The 21,388-nt window shown below is 46.9% G+C and overlaps 1 protein-coding gene across 3 annotated transcripts in view; it reads right to left on the bottom strand.

The window, feature by feature from the left end:
* Positions 1-21,388, bottom strand: part of LOC129701273 (procollagen galactosyltransferase 2-like) — a 248,648-nt gene that overhangs the window by 216,123 nt on the left and 11,137 nt on the right. The gene's annotated exons all lie outside the window — the stretch shown is intronic.

Raw genomic sequence — 21,388 nt, forward strand, 5'->3', positions numbered from 1 at the left:
AGTGTGGAAACAGGCCCAACTTGCCCACACCGACCAACATGTCCCATCTACACCAGGCCCACATGCCTGCATTTGGACCATATCCCCCTAAACATCTCCTATCCATGTACCTGTCCAATTGTTGTAATAGTCCCTGCCTCATCTACCTCCTCCTGCAGCTTGTTCCATACACCCACCACCCTTTGTGTTAAAATGTTGCCACTTAGGTTATTATTAAACCTTTCCCGCTTCACCTTAAACCTATGTCCTCTGACCCTCGATTCCCCTACTCTGGGCAAGAGATTCTGTGCATCGACACGATCTAATCCTCTCGTGATTTTTACACACTTCTATAAGATTGTATTGTATTGTATTCAAATTTATTGTCATTGTCTCAATCAGAGACAACAAAATGAATTTCCCTTTACAGTCAGTATCATAAAAATAAATAAATAATAAATATTAAACCATATTAAAAAAATAAAATAGAATTTAAAAAAAAAACAAAAAAAAAAACACAAACACAGAAATTCCACGACACAACACAACACAGTGGCACCAAGGTGAGGAAGGCACCATTATCCAGCCAGCCTCCCCTCCAATCACCCCTCATCCTCCTCCTGTTTTCCAAGAGACCCAGCCTACTCAACCTCTCCCTATAGCTCCCATTCTCTAGACCTGACAACATCTTCGTAAATATTTTTTGTACCCCTTTCCTACAAAAAGGGGATCCATATGTGGAGTGAACTGTCAGAGGAGATGTCCTATCCATGTACCTGTCCAAATGTTTCTTAAACGTTGGGACAGTCCCTGCCTCAGCTACCTCCTCTGGCAGCTGGTTCCATACACCCACCACCCTTTATGTGAAAAAGCCCACCTGCCCAACCGATCAAGATCCTGCTGCAATTTTTGACAAGTTTATTGTTGAGATACAGTGAAGAGATTTGTTTGCATGCTGTCCAGTCAAAGACTGTACACGGATACAATCTCAGTACACAGATGAAGATGAAGTCCTGTCGAAGTTCAGGTGTGTGGAGCTGCTGATGGTGAAGCCTGATGGATGAGGCTGGAGGAGGAGGTGGGTGGGGTTTGGGTGGAGGTCGGAACTAGGTGGAGGTCTGGGTGGAGCTCAGGGGAGGGAAGGGAGGGGAGGGGGGGGCAGTTGCGGAGAAAGGGGGTGAGAGTTTGAGAAGGTGAATTACATGTTACCTAAAATTTGAGAATTCAATGCCCAGAACATCACTCAAACCAACCTCCCTTCTATTGACTCCATTTATACCTCACGCTGCCTCGGCAAGGCCAGCAGCATAATCAAGGACAAGTCGCATCCCGGTCACTCCCTCTTCTCCCCTCTCCCATCAGGCAAGAGGTATAGAAGTGTGAAAACACACACCTCCAGATTCAGGGACAGTTTCTCCCCAGCTGTTATCAGGCAACTGAACCATCCTACCACAACCAGAGAGCAGTGCTGAACTACTATCTACCTCATTGGTGACCCTCGGACTGTCCTTGATCGGACTTTGTTGGCTTTACCTTGCACTGAACGTTATTCCCTTATCATGTGTCTGTACACTGTAAATGGCTCGATTGTAATCATGTATTGTCTTTCCGCTGACTGGATAGCACGCAACAAAAACCTTTTCACTGTACCTCGATACACGTGCCAATAAACTAAACTAAACTAAATTAAACTGAACTAAACTAATCCAAACTAAACTAAAACTAAATCACACCACTAGATTGTAAGCTGAGAGGAATATGAGGTGCTTTTCCTCCATTTAGCCCTTGGTGTCACTATGCCAATGGAGTAGGCCCAGGACAGAAATGTCAGCGTAGGAATACGAAGGGGAATTAAAATGTTGAGCACCCGGGGAATTTGGTCGACCTTCGAGCAAGAGTTCAGTGAAGTGCACCTACTGTATACTCATTGAGCTATAAGGCTATTCTTATGATACTTCATGTTTTTGGGAGAATATAATATTGTTCCAATTCTCCGGTCTCTGGAGCCTGTAAGATCCTGTTTGCTATGGACCATTAATCAGAGATGTGAACTTCCAGATAAGGGACGAAAGGTACATGGTGGCCTGAGATCAGAGGATAATATTGCATTGGGTAAAACAATGGAAATATGAAAATCACCAGCGTCTGACATGAGTTATGTGCCAGCACCATTTATAACAGGAAGAAATGGCCGCACTTCAAGCTGTCTACTTCCATGAAGAAACTGGTGCTGTGAAATAATTTGGCATGATATACTTAGAGTCATACAACATGGAAACAGGCCCTTCGGCTCAACATGTCCACCAACCAAAAAGCTCCAACTATGCTTGTCCCACCTGTGAGCGTTTGGCCATATCCTTTTAAAACATTCCTATCCATCTTTTAATTGTTCTTATAGTACCTGACTTAACTATCTCCTCTGGCAAGAGACACAACGTGCTGGAGTAACTCTGTGGGTCAGTCAGCATCTCGAGAGAAAAATGATGCGTGATGTTTCAGGTTGGGACCCGAAACGTCACCCATCCTTTTTCTCCAGAGATGCTGCCTGACCCTCTGAATTACTCCGGCACTTTGTGTCTATCTTCAGTATCAACCAGCATATGCAATTCCTTTCTACACTACCTCCTCTGGCTGCTCGTTCCATACACCCTCCACCCTCTGTGTGAAAAAATTGCCCCTCAGGTTCCCATTAAATCATTCCACTCTCACCTTAAACCTATGTCCTCTGATTCTTGATTCCCATACTCTGGGTAAAACACTCCCTGCATTCATCCTATCTATTCCCCTCCTGATCTTGGAGACCTCTGTGATATTGGAGTGCCCTTGATTAGTACGGGTGTCAGGGGTTATGGGGAGAAGGCAGGAGAATGGGGTTAGGAGGGAGAGATCGAATGGCTGACTCGACTTGGGCCAAATGGCCTAATTCTACTCCTATTCCTTATGACTTTATGACCTTATGACCCTTGTTTGGACATTCAATTTCACATCTCATATAATTCATATAAATTTGCCTACGTTTCCTCTGAGATCAAACGCAGCGGCAGTGGAAAGCATCTTGTCCCGGGAACATTACCATCTGGTTTGGGAATTGCTCTGCCAAGGACAAGAAGGCTCTGCAGAGAGTAGTGCGTTCGGCCGAACGCACTATGGGAACTTCACTCACCCCCCTGCAGTAACTATACAACAGGAGGTGCAACTCCAGAGCAAACAAAATCATGAGAGACCTCTTCCACCCCTGCAATGGACTGTTCCAGCCGCTACGGTCAGGTAAACGCCTCCGTTGCCATGCAGTGAGAACGGAGAGGTTGAGAAGGAGTTTCTTCCCAGAGGCAATTCGGACTGTGAACGCCTATCTCACCAGGGACTAACTCTACAGAACGTTTTTCCTTCTATTATTTATTATGTAAAAGAATATGTGTGTTATGATTGTGTTTATAATTTGTTTGGTTGTTCTGTTGTTTGTCTTTTGCACAAAAGTCCGCGAGCATTGCCACTTTCATTTCACTGCACATCTCGTATGTGTATGTGACAAATAAACTTGACTTGACTTGACTTGACTTGACAAGCATCTGCATCCCTGAAACATGAAACCATCCGACTGTATAAAGGGACACTGCAACAGCCATTGAATGGATAATTCCCCAGTCAAAGCAGGCTCAGTTGTCACAACATTACAAGTGATGAAGAACACAACTGCACATTCTGGTTCATACACAAAAGGTCATAAAAAGCTGGAGTAACTCAGTGGGTCAGGCAGCATCTCTGGAGAACATAAGATAGGCACAAAAAGCTGGAGTAACTCAGCGGGTCAGGCAGCATCTCTGGAGAAAGGTAATAGGTGACGTTCTGGGTCGAGACCCTTCTTCAGACTGAGAGTTAGGGGAAAGGGAAACGAGAGATATAGACAGCGATGTAGAGAGATATAGTACATATGAAATATTCAAAAAGGAAATGATAAAGGAAACAGGCCATTGTTAGCTGTGTGTTAGGTGAAAACGAGTTACAGACAATGAGACGCAACAAGACAATTTTGAAGCTGTTGCAACATGGGTGGGGGAGGGATGGGGAGAGATAGAGGGGTTGCAAGGGTTACATGAGTTGGAGAAATCAATATTCATACCACTGGGTTGTATGTTGCCCACTTTTAAATCAGCATCTGCAGTTCCTTCCTACACCTCAAATCAAAACCCTTCTTCGGGGGGGGGGGGGGGGGGGGGGGAAAAAACGGGGAGAGGCAGGACATAGATGAGGAGGCTTTATGAAAGGTTGCAACAAAGCAGAATGTAGATGGTGACGTTTCGGGTTGAGACCCAGCTGAGAAAGGTCTGCAGGTTCCTGACCCGAAACGTCACCTATCCATGTTCTCCAGAGATGCTGCCTGACCCGCTGAGTTACTCCAGCACTCTGTGAAACGTCACATTTCCATGTTCTCCAGAGATGCTGCCTGACCCGCTGAGTTACTCCAGCACTCTGTGAAACGTCACCTATCCATGTTTTCCAGAGATGCTGCCTGACCCGCTGAGTTACTCCAGCACTCTGTGCCCTTCCATTGTCTGGTAGTTGCATTCATTGGGGGAAATATGCTTATACAATTGGGAGAAAGTGTGCTGTCTTTTCTCTTTACACAGATTCTGTTTGTTTCATGAAGTGTCACTGTGGGCTGTGATACATCCCCCCCCACCTCTGCCTCCATCTCGGCATCAGTCTGAAGAAGGGCAGAACAGTGGTGCAGCGGTACAGTCTCACAGCACCAGAGACCCGGGTTCGATCCTGACTGCAGGCGCTGCCCATACTGAGTTTGTGCGTTCTCGCTGTGACCACGTGGGTTTTCTCTGGGTGCTCAGGCCTCCTCCCACACTCCAAAGGCGTACAGGTTTGCAGGCTTAATTGGCGTCTGTAACATTTTTAGAGCTGTGCCACTGTGCTGCCTTTGCTCACTTGTCCAACTTAGAACATAATGTTTCCTAAATTCACTTCTTATTCTCCCTTAGGACTAGTCACTAAGTGCGCAAAAGCCCCCGTTTTTACCACACAATGGATATATATATCTATATAGTATCAGCCAATGTCATCTCTTGCATCCAGTCACCCTGCTGCAATATACAGTATATTATACAGTACGAACATTAGGAGGTCCGGAACCAAAATTGGAATGATATTGTTGACTGAGTAAGAATACAGAACAGTACAGGAACAGGCCCTTCAGCCCACAATGTTCATGCTCAACATGATGCTTAGTTAAACTGATCATCTGCCTGCACATGATCCACATCCCTCTATTTCCTGTACTTCCATGTGACTATCTAAAAGCCTCTTAAACACCACCACCATATCTGCCTCCACCACCACCCCTGGCAATGTGTTCCAGAGCCCCCACTAAAAAAAACTAGCCCCGCACACCTCCATTAAACTCTCCCCCTCACTCTTTATAACGATGCCCTCTGGAGTTGGACGTTTCCACCCTGGAGGATAGGTTGTGACTGTCTATCCTACCCATGCCTCTCATATACTCCTATCAAGTCTCGCCTCAGTCTCTACATATCTGCCACGCTGCTGCAAGCAAGAATTTTATTGCTGCATTTCAGGGACATCTGACAAAAAAACATTCTGAGACTTGAATGTTGATGAGAGCCATCTTGAATTGATGAGAGCCATCAGAGAGAGAGGGGCCAATGGAGAGAGAGAGGGGGCATTGGAGAGGGGGGGGAGCGTTGGAGAGAGGGGGGGTCCGTGGGAGAGAGGAGGGGGCGTAAGAGAGAGATGGGGGGGGGCTGTTGGAGAGAGAGGCGGCAAGTGGCAGATCAGACCATACGATGAACCTTTGTGTGACTTTTTTTTGCCGCCACAACATGGCGACTCGGGCACTGCAGGGGTGAGGTCTGCGTATGATTTACCAGGTTGGACACAAAACAAAGCATTGAACTTTTCCCAAACTACATGTGACAATAAAATACCATTGAATCATTGAATCAGGGACAAGCTGCCAGGAATTGTGGCACCTGTATCGAGAGATTGCTCCCAGGAGAATAAACAAACTGGCATGGACATTAATTCACGAGCTGTGGGAAACGGCTGCTGCACCAAGGGTGAGTTCTGGATCAGAGGGTCGATGACAACTCAGATCACACGATTAAACTCCAGTTGTGTCACCGTGATCTTCACGGCAGCTAACCCTTTTCACAAAGAATGCACGAATTGTAAATAAAGCAACTCAGGATCTTAGCCAGTGCTCCTTGGCCAAAAAGATGTAATCTGCAGAATAATGTGTAAAAACCATGTTTTCATCAAAAGCTTTCTCTACTCAAGTGCAAAGGTCCATGCAGTAAACCCAGACAATAGTGGAGTGACCAGGAGGTGATGTTGGTGTCCGTTATTGCAGATGGTCCGCTATAACAGAGCGAGCGGGGTAAAGCAGTCAATGCGGGGTTGGATGGGGGTGGAGGGGTTTCTAGAAGCAGGAATTCCCAGGCTGGGGAGCCACAGTGCCCCCGGCCCCACGCAGGATGGGCCTGGTACTGACGCCACCTTCATGCTGCTCCCTCTCTCCACTCCCACACCTAGAACCTCCCGCCACGTGGAGTATGAAAATCTCGCATGACATGAGTTATGTGCCAGCACCATTAATAACAGGAAGAAAAGTCAATAGACAATAGATGCAGGAGTAGGCCATTCGGCCCTTCGAGCCAGCACCACCATTCAATGTGATCATGGCTGATCATCCACAATCAGTATCCCGTTCCTCCCTTCTCCCCATATCCCCTGACTCCGCTATCTTTAAGACCCTTATCTAGCTCTCTCTTGAAACCATCCAGAGAATTGGCCTCCACTGCCCTCTGAGGCAGATAATTCCACAGATTCACAAATCTCTGGGTGAATAGGTTTTTCCTCATCTCTGTTCTAAATGGCTTACCCCTTATTCCTAAACTGTGGCCCCTGGTTCTGGACTCCTCCAACATCGGGAACATGTTTCCTGCCTCTAGCGTGTCCAAACCCTTAACAATCTTATATGTTTCAATGAGATACCCTCTCATCCTTCTAAATTCCAGAGTGTACAAGCCCAATCGCTCCATTCTCTGAACATATGACAGTCCCGCCATCCCGGGAATTAACCTCTTCAAGCCCTCTATTTCCATGAAGCAACTGATGCTGTGAACTAATTTGGCTTCATGTACTTAGAGTCACAGAGACATACAGCATGGAAACAGGCCCTTCGGCCCAACTTGTACACGTCAACCAAAAAGCCCCATCTACACTAGTCCCACCTGTGAGCGTTTGGCCCAAATCCCTTTAAAACATTCCCATCCATGTATCTGTCCAAAGGCCTTTTAAATGTTGTTATAGTAACTGACTCAACTACCGCCTCTGGCAAGAGACACAAAGTGCTGGAGTAACTCAGCGGGCCAGGCAGTATCTCTAGAGAAAAACAATGGGTGACGTTTCAGGTCATGATCCGTCTTTGGACCCGTCCCGACCCAAAACGTCACCCACCGGCTTCTCCAGAGATGCTGCCTGACCCACCGAGTTACTCCAGCACTCTGTGTCTACCTTCAGTATAATCCAGCATTTACACTACCTCCTCTGGCAGCTTGGTTGCAACCGAATCTTCAGCCAAGTGACTGCAGCTCGCTGGGCATCTTGTGGAAATGAGGGATGGTCCAGCGGGATCTTCGGTTCGCTATAACCAATACCTGCTATCGAGAGGTCTGTTATTGCGAGGGTTTCCTGCACACAACTGACAAATCATTCTGCTCCATGCAAATCTGTCATTCCACAAAAGAAACCTTCTGAGCATAAAGACTCAGACTATGAAATGGACACTCAGGCTCCCATTCCAACAAAATACAAAGCAACCATTTATATTTTGGCATCTCATCTCTGTGTAGGAAGAAACTACACAGGCTGGTTTACCCTGAAGTAGACACAAAATGCTGGAGTAACTCTGCGGGACAGGCAGTATCTCTGGAGAGAAGGAATGGGTGATGTTTCGGGTCGAGACCCTTCTTCAGACTCTCATCTCTGATTGCCAACATCAATTCCAATTCCAAGGCATGACATTCAGTCCTGCTCTCCCGAAGAATTGATTTAGCTTAGGCAAGACCATCACGCAAACCAACCTCCCTTCCATTGACTCCATCTACACTTCATGCTGCCTCGGCAAGGCCAACAGCATAATCATGGACCAGTCGCATCCCGGTCACTCCCTCTTCTCCCCTCTTCCATCAAAACTCACACCTCCAGATTCAGGGGCAGTTTCATCCCAGCTTTTCACTGTACCTCAGTACACGTGACAATAAACTCAACTGATAAACTAAACTGTTTAAGCAGGAATTGCAGATGCTGGAAAACCGACAAAATAAACTAAACTGAACAGCTGTTATCAGGAAACTTAAGGGTTTTCTCTCCAGAGTGACCTCGTTGGAGATCTTTGAACTATCCTTGATCAAACTTTATCTTGCACTCAATGTTGCACCATTTATGCTGTTTAATGTTTTATATGTCATTGGTAACTGTCACTGTATGTCATGTTGTCACTTGCGGGCGGAGCACCAAGGGAAATTCCTTGTATGTGAATACTTGGCCAATAAACTTATTCATTCATTATCTGTACTCTGTGGGTGGCATGACTAATCATTTCTAATCTTTTCTTTGTCTGGATAAAATGCAACAAAAAACCATTTGAATGTACCTCGCCACACCTGACATTAATAAACTAAACTCAACAATACTAAGAAATAAAACAGTTTTCCACTTTGCTCATATAGTATTTACCATGTTTACTATGAGATACTACAGATGGAGATAGAGTATATCTCTGCTGGGAACTCTGATGCAGCATTCCTTAAGGCCTCTGAACAACAATCTAAATTGCAGAGATGGCAGTATGTTTACTGCTCTGCACTTGTGCCTTATCCTCAATACGCCATAGGGTGTTTGTCGAGTTATAGAAGCTGTCCTTTTTAATGGAAGCCAGCATTTTGTGGTTTTATAACATTATCCTAGACCGAGTCACCCACCAGTCTTTGCGTGAAAAAGTCACCCCTCAGATTCCTATTAAATCTTTTCCCCTTCACCTTAAACCTATGTCCTCAGGTCCTCGGTTCACCTACTCTGGGCAACAGACTCTACCTGATCTATTCCGCTCATGATTTTATACACCTCTATAAGATCACCCCTCATCCTCCTACACTCTAGGGAATAGAGTCCCAGCCTACTCAACCTCTCCCTATAGCTCACACCCTCTAGTCCTGGCAACATCCTCATAAATCTTCTCTGTACCCTTTCTAGCTTGACATCTTTCTTACAACATAGTGTCCAGAACTGAACACAATACTTTTTTTATAATGCATGCAAATTTTGTGAATTTTGTGTCCAGCTAGCAAGTTACATGTTGACGTAAACTTCATAGAGTCATAGAGTCGTAGAAATAGGCCCTTTGGCCCAACTTGTCGACCAAGATGCCCCATCTACACTAATCCCATCTGCATGTGTTTGGCCTAAATCCCTCTACTTCATTGGAGACCCTTGGACTATCTTTAATCGGACTTTATCGTGGACTGAATGTCATTCCCTTTATCCTGTATCTGTACACTGTGGTCATCATGTATTTCCGCTGACTGGTCAACACGCAACAAAACAAGCTTCCCACTGTACCTCAGTACACATGAAAATGCACTAAACTAAATAACTATCCAATCCTTGTATCCTTGTATCCTTGTGTAAATATTACTTAAACTTAATTTTTTAAATGATATCTATCAGATAATTTTAAATGGAATTTGGAAGGCTCTCACAGTTAAGGCAATCGCTGCTATTTTGAAGGCAATCCCAATTTTCCCTATGAATTGTTATATAATTTTGTGATGGAGCCTTTAAGACATTTGATGATGTCACTTTGCAGCTATGTTAGCTTTCAAAGTATTTTATTGGTCTGGGTCTGAAGAATATCTATGAAGATCAGTAAGATTTGAGCAGAACATTTTGATAGTTGAAGCAACTACAATCTATGAAAGCCAAGTCTCCTGGTGCTTTGTAATTTAATTGCATAATAATCCACAGGAATGCTGTATCCTGGAAATCCATCTGTTGGCCGTCTGTGTAAGGACAAGGCTCAGGCTGATTTGTTCCACGATGCACAAGAAGACCTCAGGGTATGCAAATGCATGAATTTACAATCCTGCTGTAAGTAAACCTCCACGCAAACCCCAAGGGTCCTCCCTCTGGGAGATTTTTATTGCTCAGGTTAACACAGTAATCTTCATTTCCTGTATGTTCCATTTTAATCCAGTTCAGTCCAGGACAGGTGTCAGAGATTACAGGGAGAAGGCAGGAGTATGGGGTTAGGAAGGAGAGATAGATCAGCCATGATTGAACGGTGGGGTAGACTTGATGGGCCGAATGGCCTAATTCTTCTCCTATCTCAACGCATTTATTTAATCATTTGATTGAAAGATACTGCTCAGAAACAGGCCCTTCGGCCCATCGAGTCCATGCTCACCATCGATCACCCAACCACATCAGTCAGCTCACTTTCACATCCACTATCTACACAGTACAGAAGTTACCGAATAGTGAAAGGTCTGGATAAGGCGGATGTGGGGAGGAAGTTTCCAGTAGTGGGAGAGTCTAAGACCAGGGGTCATAGCCTCAGGACGTTCCTTTAGGAAGATGAGGAGGAATTTCTGTAGAAAGAGGGTGGTGAATCTGTGGAATTCGTTGCCACAGAAGGATGTGGAGGCCAAGTCAATGGATATTTTTAAGGCAGAGATAGATAGATTCTTGTTTAGTAAGGGTGCAAGGAGTTATGGGATGAAGGCAGGAGAATGGGGTTAGGAGGGATAGATAGATCAGCCATGATTGAATGGCGGAGTAGACTTGATGGGCCGAATGGCCTAATTCTGCTCCTATCACTTATGAACATAATATGAATGGTAGGAATTATGTGAACATTTATTGATTTACTGGTGTACAAGTCCGAGCTTAACAAGACTGCAGGTGGAATGGATCATGTTGTTAGCGGGTAAGGTTGGATAGGCTGGAAACAGGATGGGCAGCAGATGCTGGAATCTGATGGAATACAGCACATCCAGCAGCATCTGTCAATGCCAAGGAAGGGTTGATGTTTCAGGTCATAATCTTGCCGTTGGTCGAAGCCTGACCCGCCAACTTCCTCCAGCAGAGGTTTAGTTTAGTTTAGTTTAGTTTAAAGATACAGCGCAGAAACAAGCCTTCGGCCCACCGGGTCCGAACTGACCAGCGATCCCCTCATATTAGGGGCGGTCACGGTGGCGCTACGGTAGAGTTGCTGCCCTACAGCGCTTGCAGCGCCGGAGACCCAGGTTCAATCCTGACTACGGGTACTGTCTGTACGGAGTTTGTACAGTCTCCCCGTGACCTGCGTGGGTTTTCTCCGAGATCTACGGTTTCCTCCCACATTCCAAAGACGTACAGGTTTGTAGGTTAATTGGCTTGGTGTAAATGGTAAAATTGTCCCTAGTGTGTGTAGGATAGTGTTAATGTGCGGGGATCGCTGGTCGGTACAGACTCGGTGGGCCGAAGGGCCTGTTTCCGCACTGTATCCCTAAACTAAAATAAATGAACACTATCCTACACACTAGGGACTACTTACACATACACCAAGCCAATTAGCCTCCAAACCTGTACGTCTTTGGAGAATGGGAGGAAACCGAAAATCTCGGAGAAACCCCACGCAGATTATGGGAGAATGTACAAAATCCATACAGACAGCACCCGTAGTCGGGATCAAACCCGGCCGGGTCTCCGGTGCTGCAAGCATTGTAAGGCAGCAACTCTACCACTGCGCCACCCTGCCGCCCAAGTGTAGGAAGGAACTGCAGATGTTGGTTTAAGCCGAAGATAGACACAATAAGCTGGACTAACTCAGCGGGAGAGGCAGCATCTCTGGAGAGAAGGAATGGGTGACGTTTCGGGTTGCGACCCTTCTTCCTAACTGCAGATGCTGGTTTACACCAAAGATAGACACATCTGTGCCATATATATTGGGGCATATGATCCATGTGTCCAATTTTATTCTATTCTCTTGAGGAAACATATGCTTTCGAGTTATACAACTGAACATATGTGGTAACTTCAGTGAATTGGAAGCCAATCAAACAGGAAAATTAAAATTAAACTTGATCTATCCAACCATAATTTATGTCCACAACACATCAAGTCAAGTCAAGAGCGTTTATTGTCATGTGTCCCAGATAGGACAATGAAATTCTTGCTTGCTGCAGCACAACAGAACACTGTAAGCATGATACAGAACAGTTCAGTGTGTCTATATAGCATAGACCATATATACACACATCAGTCAGCAGATAAAGTGCAAAAGGCTGCTATTGTTCAGAGTTTGTTTGATGGTGAGTTTAATAGCCTGAGGGCTGTGAGGAAGTAGCTGTTCCTGAACCTGGATGTTGCAGATTTCAGGCTCCTGTACCTTCTACCTGATGGCAGCGGAGAAATTAGTGTGTGGCCAGGATGGTGTGGGTCCTTGATGATGCTAGCAGCCTTTTTGAGGCAGCGACTGCAATAGACCACCTTCGATGGTGGGGAGGTCAGAGCCGATGATGGACTGGGCAGTGGTCACAACTTTCTGCATTATTTTCCGCTCCTGGACGCTCAGGTTGCCGAACCAGGCCACGATGCACCTGTAGAAGTTCGAGAGAGTCCTCCTTGACATACCGACTCTCCGTAATCTTCTCAGGAAGTAGAGGCGCTGATGTGCTTTTGCTATAATTGCATCAATGTTCTCGGACCAGGAAAGATCTTCCTGAGATGTGCACGCCCAGGAATTTGAAGCTCTTGACCATCTCCACCATTGTCCCGTTGATATAATCGGGATTGTGAGTCCCCATCCTACCCCTTCCAAAGTCCACAATCAGTTCCTTGGTTTTGCTGGTGTTGAGAGCCAGGTTATTGTGCTGGCACCATTTGGTCAGTTGCTCGATCTCACTTCTATACTCTGACTCGTCCCCATCAGTGATTCGTCCCACAACAGTGGTGTCGTCAGCGAACTTGATGATGGAGTTCGCACTATGTCCGGCTACGCAGTCATGAGTATAGAGTGAGTGCAGCAGGGGACTGAGCACGCAGCCTTGAGGTGCTCCCGTAATTCTTAAGATTATTATGTATTTGCACAGTGGTGCAACGGAAGAGTTGCTGCCTCACAGCGCCAGACACCCGGATTCGATCCTGACTGCAGGTGCTGTCTGTATGGAGTTTGTCCATTCTCCCTGTGACCACATGGGTTTTCTCCAAGATTTTCAGTTTCCTCCCACACAGGTTAGTAGGTTAAATGGCTTTGTATAAAAATGTAAATTGTCCCGAGTGTGTGTTGGGTTGTGTTAATATGCGGGGATCGCTGGTCGGCGTGGACTCGGTGAGCCGAAGGGTCTGTTTCCGCTCTGTATCTCTAAACTAAACTAAACTAGATCAGATGATAAAATTGTTTGTTTCAAAAGAAGATGTTCCCATATTTCTGTAGTTAATAAGTCACCGTTGGGCTTTAGAGCTACAGCGTGGAAGCAAGTCCTTCGGCCCATTAGGACCATGCCAACCAGCAATCAGCCCGTACACTAGCACTATCCCACACACTAGGGACAATTTTTAACAGCCTACTGAAGCCAATTAACCTGCAAACCTGCACGCATTTGGAGTGTGGGAGGAAACCGGAGCACCCAGAGAAAACCCACGCGGTCACAGGGAGAAAGTACAAACTCTGTACAGACAGCACCCGTAGTCAGGATGAAACCCGGGTCTCTGGCGCTGTGAGGCAGCAACTCTACCGCTGCGCCACTGTGTCACCCTAATGAATGGAGTTCCATATTATTGTGAATTCTAACAATAACAAATTGTTGGAACCATCCAGATTACCTTTGACTTCTGGATAGAGAAACAGCATTAATACTTCAAATGAGAGTCTAGAGTGTTTTATTGTCATATGTATTGAAACACAACAATGACATTTAGGTTGAACACTGTCAGATTTCCAGCAGTTGCAGTTTTATTGATTTTCTAAAGGTGAATTGCGTCTCACATAAGAAAGAATAAACTTTGATTAATGTAGCATCGTTCATGCCTCAGAACATCTGAAGAGACCAGAACAGATGTAGGCCATGTGATTATTCATTTCAAACACTTATTTTAGTTTTTGAAAATTCAGTGTGGAAACAGGCCCTTTGGCCCATCAAACACACACTGAAAGCTCAAGGAAAATATCGAATAGATTGGGAGCTAGAAGTTGACAATATCTGGTGCTGTCTTCATATCCAAGTCCCTTCTGAAGTCCGAGTCTGAAGAAGGGTCCCAACCCAAAACGTCACCTGTCCATGTTCTCCAGAGGTGCTGCCTGACCCACTGAGTTACGCCAGCACTCTGTGAAACGTCACCTATCCATGTTCTCCAGAGATGCTGCCTGACCCACTGAGTTACTCCAGCACTCTGTGAAACGTCACCTATCCATGTTCTCCACAGATGCTGCCTGACCCGCTGAGTTACTCCAGCACTCTGTGTGAAACGTCACCTATCCATGTTCTCCACAGATGCTGCCTGACCCGCTGAGTTACTCCAGCACTCTGTGAAACGCCACCTATCCATGTTCTCCACAGATGCTGCCTGACCCGCTGAGTTACTCCAGCACTCTGTGAAACGTCACCTATCCATGTTCTCCACAGATGCTGCCTGACCCGCTGAGTTACTCCAGCACTCTGTGAAACGTCACCTATCCATGTTCTCCACAGACAGATGCTGCCTGACCTGCTGAGTTACTCCAGCACGACTCTGTGTCTCTCCTTTCTAACATATTCCATTCCCATCTCTTGAAGTTTGGAAGGTGAATCATCTTCCTTCTTTATTCTCCTCTCACCAGCACGAGGTACTGGAACCTACCCAGAGATAACCACCCGAGAAGTCCTGCTTTTCAGCCCCCTGCCTAGTTCTCTATAGTCAAGTTGCAGAACCTCCTTCCTCTTACTACCCACCTCATTTGCGCCCAGATGCACATGCAAATATCCCATAGCGGAACTTGCTATAGGATCTTTGTCACCTCCGGCTGCTCACCTTCCCTCTGGAGGATGTTCTGAAGTCGGTCTGAGACATCTCGGACCCTGGCACCAGGGAGGCAACACACCACCCTCGAGTCTCGCCGCCTGCCGCCACAGAATCTCCTGTCCGCACCTCTGATAGTGGACTCACCCACCACTATGGCTCTGCCCGACGTGGGTCTCTCCGGTCAAGTCTCATCGCCAGGATTGGAGTGGCAGACTGAGGACTGGAAGCGTTATCTGCCTCCTGACAGCTCCCATGTTGTCAAGATGATTGGTTAGGGGCCATCTTGGATTGGGGGCACTGTTTCACACATGGAAACTACTGTTTTGGGTTAATTCTCCACAAGGAAAGTTGTACAATATTTTAAAAACACCGCCCTAAGCCGAGGGGTGGTGCTTAGATCTGTTCCAGAGACAGGGCGTGGTCTGTACACCATATTTGCTGTGCACTGCTGAGCGGCGATATCAATGTGTTTAAGAAGGAACTGCAGATGCTGGAAAATAGACAAAAATGCTGGTGAAACTCAGCGGGTGCAATGGAGCGAAGGAAATAGGCAACGTTTCGTTGCCTATTTCCTTCGCTCCATTGCACCCGCTGAGTTTCCCCAGCATTTTTGCCTACGTGCGATATCATCGCTTCTGAATTTCTGAACGGTGTCTAACGAGGGAGGCGGTGAAGCAAAGTGAATCAACTTTATATTGTTGGGGGGGTTAAAGTGACAGCGACTTTTTCCCACTTTGGGGGGAGTCGCAGCTTGGCCGCGAGTGTAGGGAGGTGCCAGTGTGTGTGTGTGTCTGTCTGTCTGTCTGTGTGTGTGTGTGTGTGTGTGTGTGTACATCGCCGGCTGGGGGCTGGTGGTAACTCCAGAGTCCGCCTGGACACCAGGGCACCGCAGCGCTGCACGGAGACAGCGGCCACACAGTCAGTCAGCCAGTCAGGCCGGCCGGCCGGCACCGAGCCGCGGGGGAAGGCGCTGGGATCCAGCCCCAGCCGCTGAAGCAAGCGCTGCCTTTCCCGTGGACTCGCCCGGTTTAGAGGCAGTGGTTTCCTTGTTGCTCCCCGGCGGGACGGGCAACAGGCGCTGAATGAATGAATATATGAGTGAATGTATGAATGACTCCAACCCTGTCGTGAGCGAGTGCTGGTCCAAACCGCTGCCTCACCGCCAGCGACTCCGGTTCGATCCTGACCTCGCCTGCTGCAAAATTGTCCCGAGTGTGTTGGGAATGGTTGTGTTCTGGGGTTATTTATTCAAATCGTTTGCTATGTCGCTCTTCAAGGGAGATGCTAAATGCATTTCGTTGTCTCTGTACTGTACACTGACAATGACAATTAAAATTGAATCTGAATCTGAATCTGTGAAAGTGGGGTAACATAGAACCAGTGTGATTGAGGGGCGGCATGAACTCGGTGGGCAGAAGGGCCTGTTTCCATGTTGTATCTCTGAACTAAACTAAGATTATCAAACTGCTGAATGCTGTGAAGTAGGATTACTGCATTAAAGAAATACTCGGGTTAACTGTTAGATGGTATATTAACTGACTGCCAGGGATTGTAGAATATTCAATATGCTTCTTGAATTTAAAATTGGTCATTTGGTTGTATGGTCCTGGGTGGAATTTATTAATTGGTCTCTGTAAATTGCTCCTAGTGTGTAGGGAGTAGTTGGGAATGTGGGATAACGTGGAACTAGTGCGAATGGGCTGGGTGTGCCGAATGTTTATCATAGGCTAGGTGGGCCGAATGGCCTGTTTCCACTCTCCCCCCTCCTCTCTCTCCCTCCCCATCCTCTCTCCCCTCATCTCTACCCCTCCTCCTCTCCCCCCTGCCCCCCTCTCCTCCTCTCCCTCCTCTCTCCCCGTTGAACGCTCGCAGCATATTCTGTTCCAGTTTAAATATGTATTTCTCATTAACTTGAGACGCCTAAAGTACATGTCCCCTGCTGAGAGAGGGCGCATGGCATTCGCAAATCAAGGGCAAATTCCCAGTCACTGGCTTCACACACCCCGGCTACGGCGAAGTAAAACACAACGTGTTGGAGTAACCCGCCGGGCCAGGCAGCATCTGTGGAGGGAATGAACGGGCCACGTTTGGCGTATGGACCCTTCTTCAACCCTGATGAGCTAATTCAGTCTGAAGAAGGGTCTCGACCCCGAAATGTCACATATTCCTTCTGTCCAGAGATGCTGCCAGACCCGGTGACTTACTCTAGCATTTTGTGTCTCCTCTCCACACAGATGCTGCCCGACCCGCTGAGTTCGTCCAGCACAAGATTCCCGTCTCTTGTGTCTGTAAAGACCAAGACTACTAATTGCTCATTGTTACCAACTGGGGAACGTGAGCGTTTCTTTTTTAACGTTGAATCAACAATAATAATCCTCAAGTTTCATCGATGTAAAGTGACCTAAAGGCCTCGAGGTCAGAAAGTCCTGAACCAAGCCGCCGCTTGGACAAGTCTAGGACGCATTTGTAAGCGGCCTTAACTCCTCCAAGACCCTGGGTTAGATATATTTCAAACAGCTCCAGGAATAAAAAAGCGAGGGCTAAATCACGTGCTGGTGTGTCATGTGTAAACACAGGCGCACACACACAGTCCGCTTTTTAAACAGAGCTCCCTTATTTCCCCTTTCCAAACTCGCAGCTAAAGAATTCCAGCAAGGCGCTCTGGTCCACATTGCCCGGGCTGCAGGGCGCCGGGTACATTGGACACTCGCTGCTCCTGGCCTTCCAGGGGTCAGCGGCCAGTTCCAACGTGTCCATGGCAAGTTCAGAAATTTGAAGCATTCATTGTGGGGAGTCCTGGGGTTAGTCAATCCATGAGGCATTGTTGATCTGATTTTTGGGGGGCGCCAATGTGAAGAGTGAAATCTCTCGCCCCTTGGACCAGATAGACAATCTTCCAGTGATACGAGAAAGGTCGCCCGTTCATTCCCCTGCCCAGATGCTTCCTTGTCCCGCTGAGTTTCTCCAGCACTCAACATGCCAGCATCTGCACTTCCTTGTTCATTAGTGATAGGAGCAGAATTAGGCCATTCGCCCCATCGTCTACTCTGCCATTCTCTCATGGCTGATCTATCTCTCCCTCCTAACCCCATTCTCCTGCCTTCTTCCCGTAACCTCTGACATCCGTACTAATCAAGAATCTATCCATCTCTGCCTTAAAAAATACCAATTGACTGGGTCGCCATAGGCTTCTGTGGCGATGAATTCCACAAACCCACCATCCTCTGACTAAAGAAATTCCTCCTCGTCTCCTTCCTAGAGAAACGCACATTCCTTTGATTAGTGCGGGTGTCAGAGGTTAAGGAGAGAAGGCAGGAAAATGGGGGTAGGAGGGAGAGATAGATTAGTCACCATTGAATGGCGGACGACTTGATGGGCTAATTCCACATGATCTTATGAATGCCCTTTAATTCTGAGGCTATGACTTCTGGTCCTAGACTCTCTCGCCAGTGGAAACATCCTCTCCACATCCAGGGCTTTCACTATTCGTTACATTTCAATGAGGTGTCTGATATGATGTTTCAGATAATCTTCTCCCTGGTTCCCAATGGCGTTACTTACAATCGTTGCAAGCTAGGCGCGATGTCTTTGTCCCACGGCGTCATGCTTGGGGCAACGTTATGGCGAGATGTACTTTTTCATACAAGTACAGACTTCTGATTGAAACATATTGGGGGTTTCAGGAGATAAAGTATACGCGGAAATTCTTATTCTAGATTAAGCAGCTGTCTTTCCAAATCACAGAAGGGAATATTTCTCACAACACAAAGTGTTGGAGGAATACACCGGGCCAGGCAGCATCTGTGGAGGGAATAGATAGGTAACGTCTCTGCCCGGGAGATGGACACACACAGAGTCAGCTCAGTCTGAAGAAGGGTCTCGACCCATTCCTTCTCTCCAGAGATGCTGCCTGTCCCGCTGAGTTACTCCAGCATTTTGAGTTTATTTTCGGTGGAAACCAGCACCTGCCGTTCCTTTCTACACATTTGTGGTGGCGACCCTTCTTCAGACTGAACCGACCCGAAACGTCGCCTATCCATTTCCCTCCACAGATGCTGCCTGACGTTCCTCCACCACCTTTGTGTGTTGGCTCAAGATTCCAGCATCTGCAGTTCCTTGCGTCTCCTTAAGATCTAAGCTTTGTCTGATTTAATATTGAAAACATGCGAATACGTGCCGCTGTAGAGTTGCTGCCTCACAGCACCCAAGAACCGGGTTCGATCCTGACTACAGGTGCTGTCTGTACGGAGTTTGTCTGTTTTCCTCGTGACCGTGTGGGTTTTCTCCGGGTGCTCACACACTCCAAAGACCCGCAGGTTTGAAAGTTAATTGGCTTCGGTGATGTTTCAAATTGCCCCTCGTGTGCAGGATAGTACGGGCGGTCGCTGGTAGGCCGAAGGGCCTGTTTCCGTGCTGCATCTCTAAACTAAAACACAAGGTGCGAGAAGAACTCAGCGGGTCAGGCAGCATCTGGGGAGGGAATGGACAGGCGACGTTCCTGGCCGGGACCCTTCTTCAGAGTGGATCTCTCCACAGATGCTGCCCGACCCATCGAGTTCCTCCAGCACTTTCTGGTGTAATATTGGACACTGGGAAACAGTTCACACGCTCGTGTGTAGAGCACATTGCAATATTGTACAGCAATCAAAGTGAACACTTGTAGGACTGGGAGAGTAAACTTCATAGATCATAAAGTAGAATTAGGCCATTCGGCCCATCGAGTCTACTCCGCCATTCAATCATCGCTGATCTATCTATCCCTCTCAACCACATTCTCCCCCCTTCTTCCCATAACTCGTACTAATCAAGAATCTTAATCTGACTTTATCTGAGACTTTTTCTTTATCTAAACTCTTAATCCTAGTCTGAAGAAGGGTCTCGACACAAAACGTCACCCATTCATTCTCCTGTCCCGTTGAGTTACTCCAGCATTTTATGTCTACCTTCAAACAAGGTAAGGGATGTCACCCAAGGGGTACCACAATAGTGTAATCGAGTCATACAGCGTGGAAACAGGCCCATCAGCCCAACTTGCCCATGACGACCAAGATGCCCCATCCACACATGTCCCACCTGTCTGTGTTTGGCCCGTATCTCTCTAAACCATTCCTATCCCTGTACCTGTCCAAATATATCTCGACATCACCGTCTATATCTCTCGTTTCCCTCTCCCCTGACCCCCCGGTCTGAAGAAGGGTCTCGACCCGAAACATCACCCAGAGATGCTGCCTGACCCGCTGAGTTACTCCAGCTTTTTGTGTCTATCTTCAGTCTAAATCAACATCTGCAGTTCCTTCCGACACAAATGTATTTTAAATGGTGTTATAGTGCCTACATGTTGTGGGCGAGGAACACGGGGGTGTTATTACAACGGAGTATAGTACATATTGAAGGTACAGGCACCAAGATTGTGTGGAGAGTTGAGCACTGTCCCTCCACATGGTAATTATGTTTCTTGAAGAATAAAGATTGTTTTGGAAAATCAAATACACTATTCGCCTGCTGTTAAACCACACCCGAGTTGGCGTGTCAAAACATGTCATCCCTGCCCCAGATCTCACCCCAATATTGTGGTTATTAAACAATGCAAAACGTGTTGTTTTGCCTGCCCGGGTTATTAAATACACAGAGGCCGGCAATAGTGGCCACAGATTGGGGAGCGTCGGGGATTCGGTGCCCACTACCTTCGTTTCCACCGGCCTCTGTGTATTTGATGACCTGGTGAAGTAAAACACCACATTGCCGTCTGACAACACGTACTGTACTCGCCACACTCACGTTTGAACGCTGCCGAGTAGCGAGGAGGAATTAGAATATAACGCACACAACAGTACAGTACAGGAACAGGCCTTTCGGCCCACGATATCTGTGCCGAACAAGGTGCCAGGTTAAACCAAGTCTGACAGAAACATATAAAATTATATGTAAATTATACGTAAATATGTCAAAATATAAAATGATAAAAGGACTGGACAAGCTAGATGCAGGAAAAATGTTCCGAATGTTGGGCGAGTCCAGAACCAGGGGCCACAGTCTTAGAATATAAAGGGGAGGCCATTTAAGACTGAGGTGAGAAAAAAACTTTTTCACCCAGAGAGTTGTGAATTTGTGGAATTCCCTGCCACAGAGGGCAGTGGAGGCCAAATCACTGGATGGATTTAAGAGAGAGTTAGATAGAGCTCTAGGCGCTGGTGGAATCAAGGGATATGGGGAGAAGGCAGGCACGGGTTATTGATCGGGGACGATCAGCCATGATCACATTGAATGGCGGTGCTGGCTCGAAGGGTCGAATGGCCTCCTCCTGCACCTATTGTCTATGTTTCTAAGAAGCGCCCCG

Source organism: Leucoraja erinacea, chromosome 10 (genome assembly GCF_028641065.1).
Source record: "Leucoraja erinacea ecotype New England chromosome 10, Leri_hhj_1, whole genome shotgun sequence".
NCBI classification, from domain to species: domain Eukaryota; kingdom Metazoa; phylum Chordata; class Chondrichthyes; order Rajiformes; family Rajidae; genus Leucoraja; species Leucoraja erinaceus.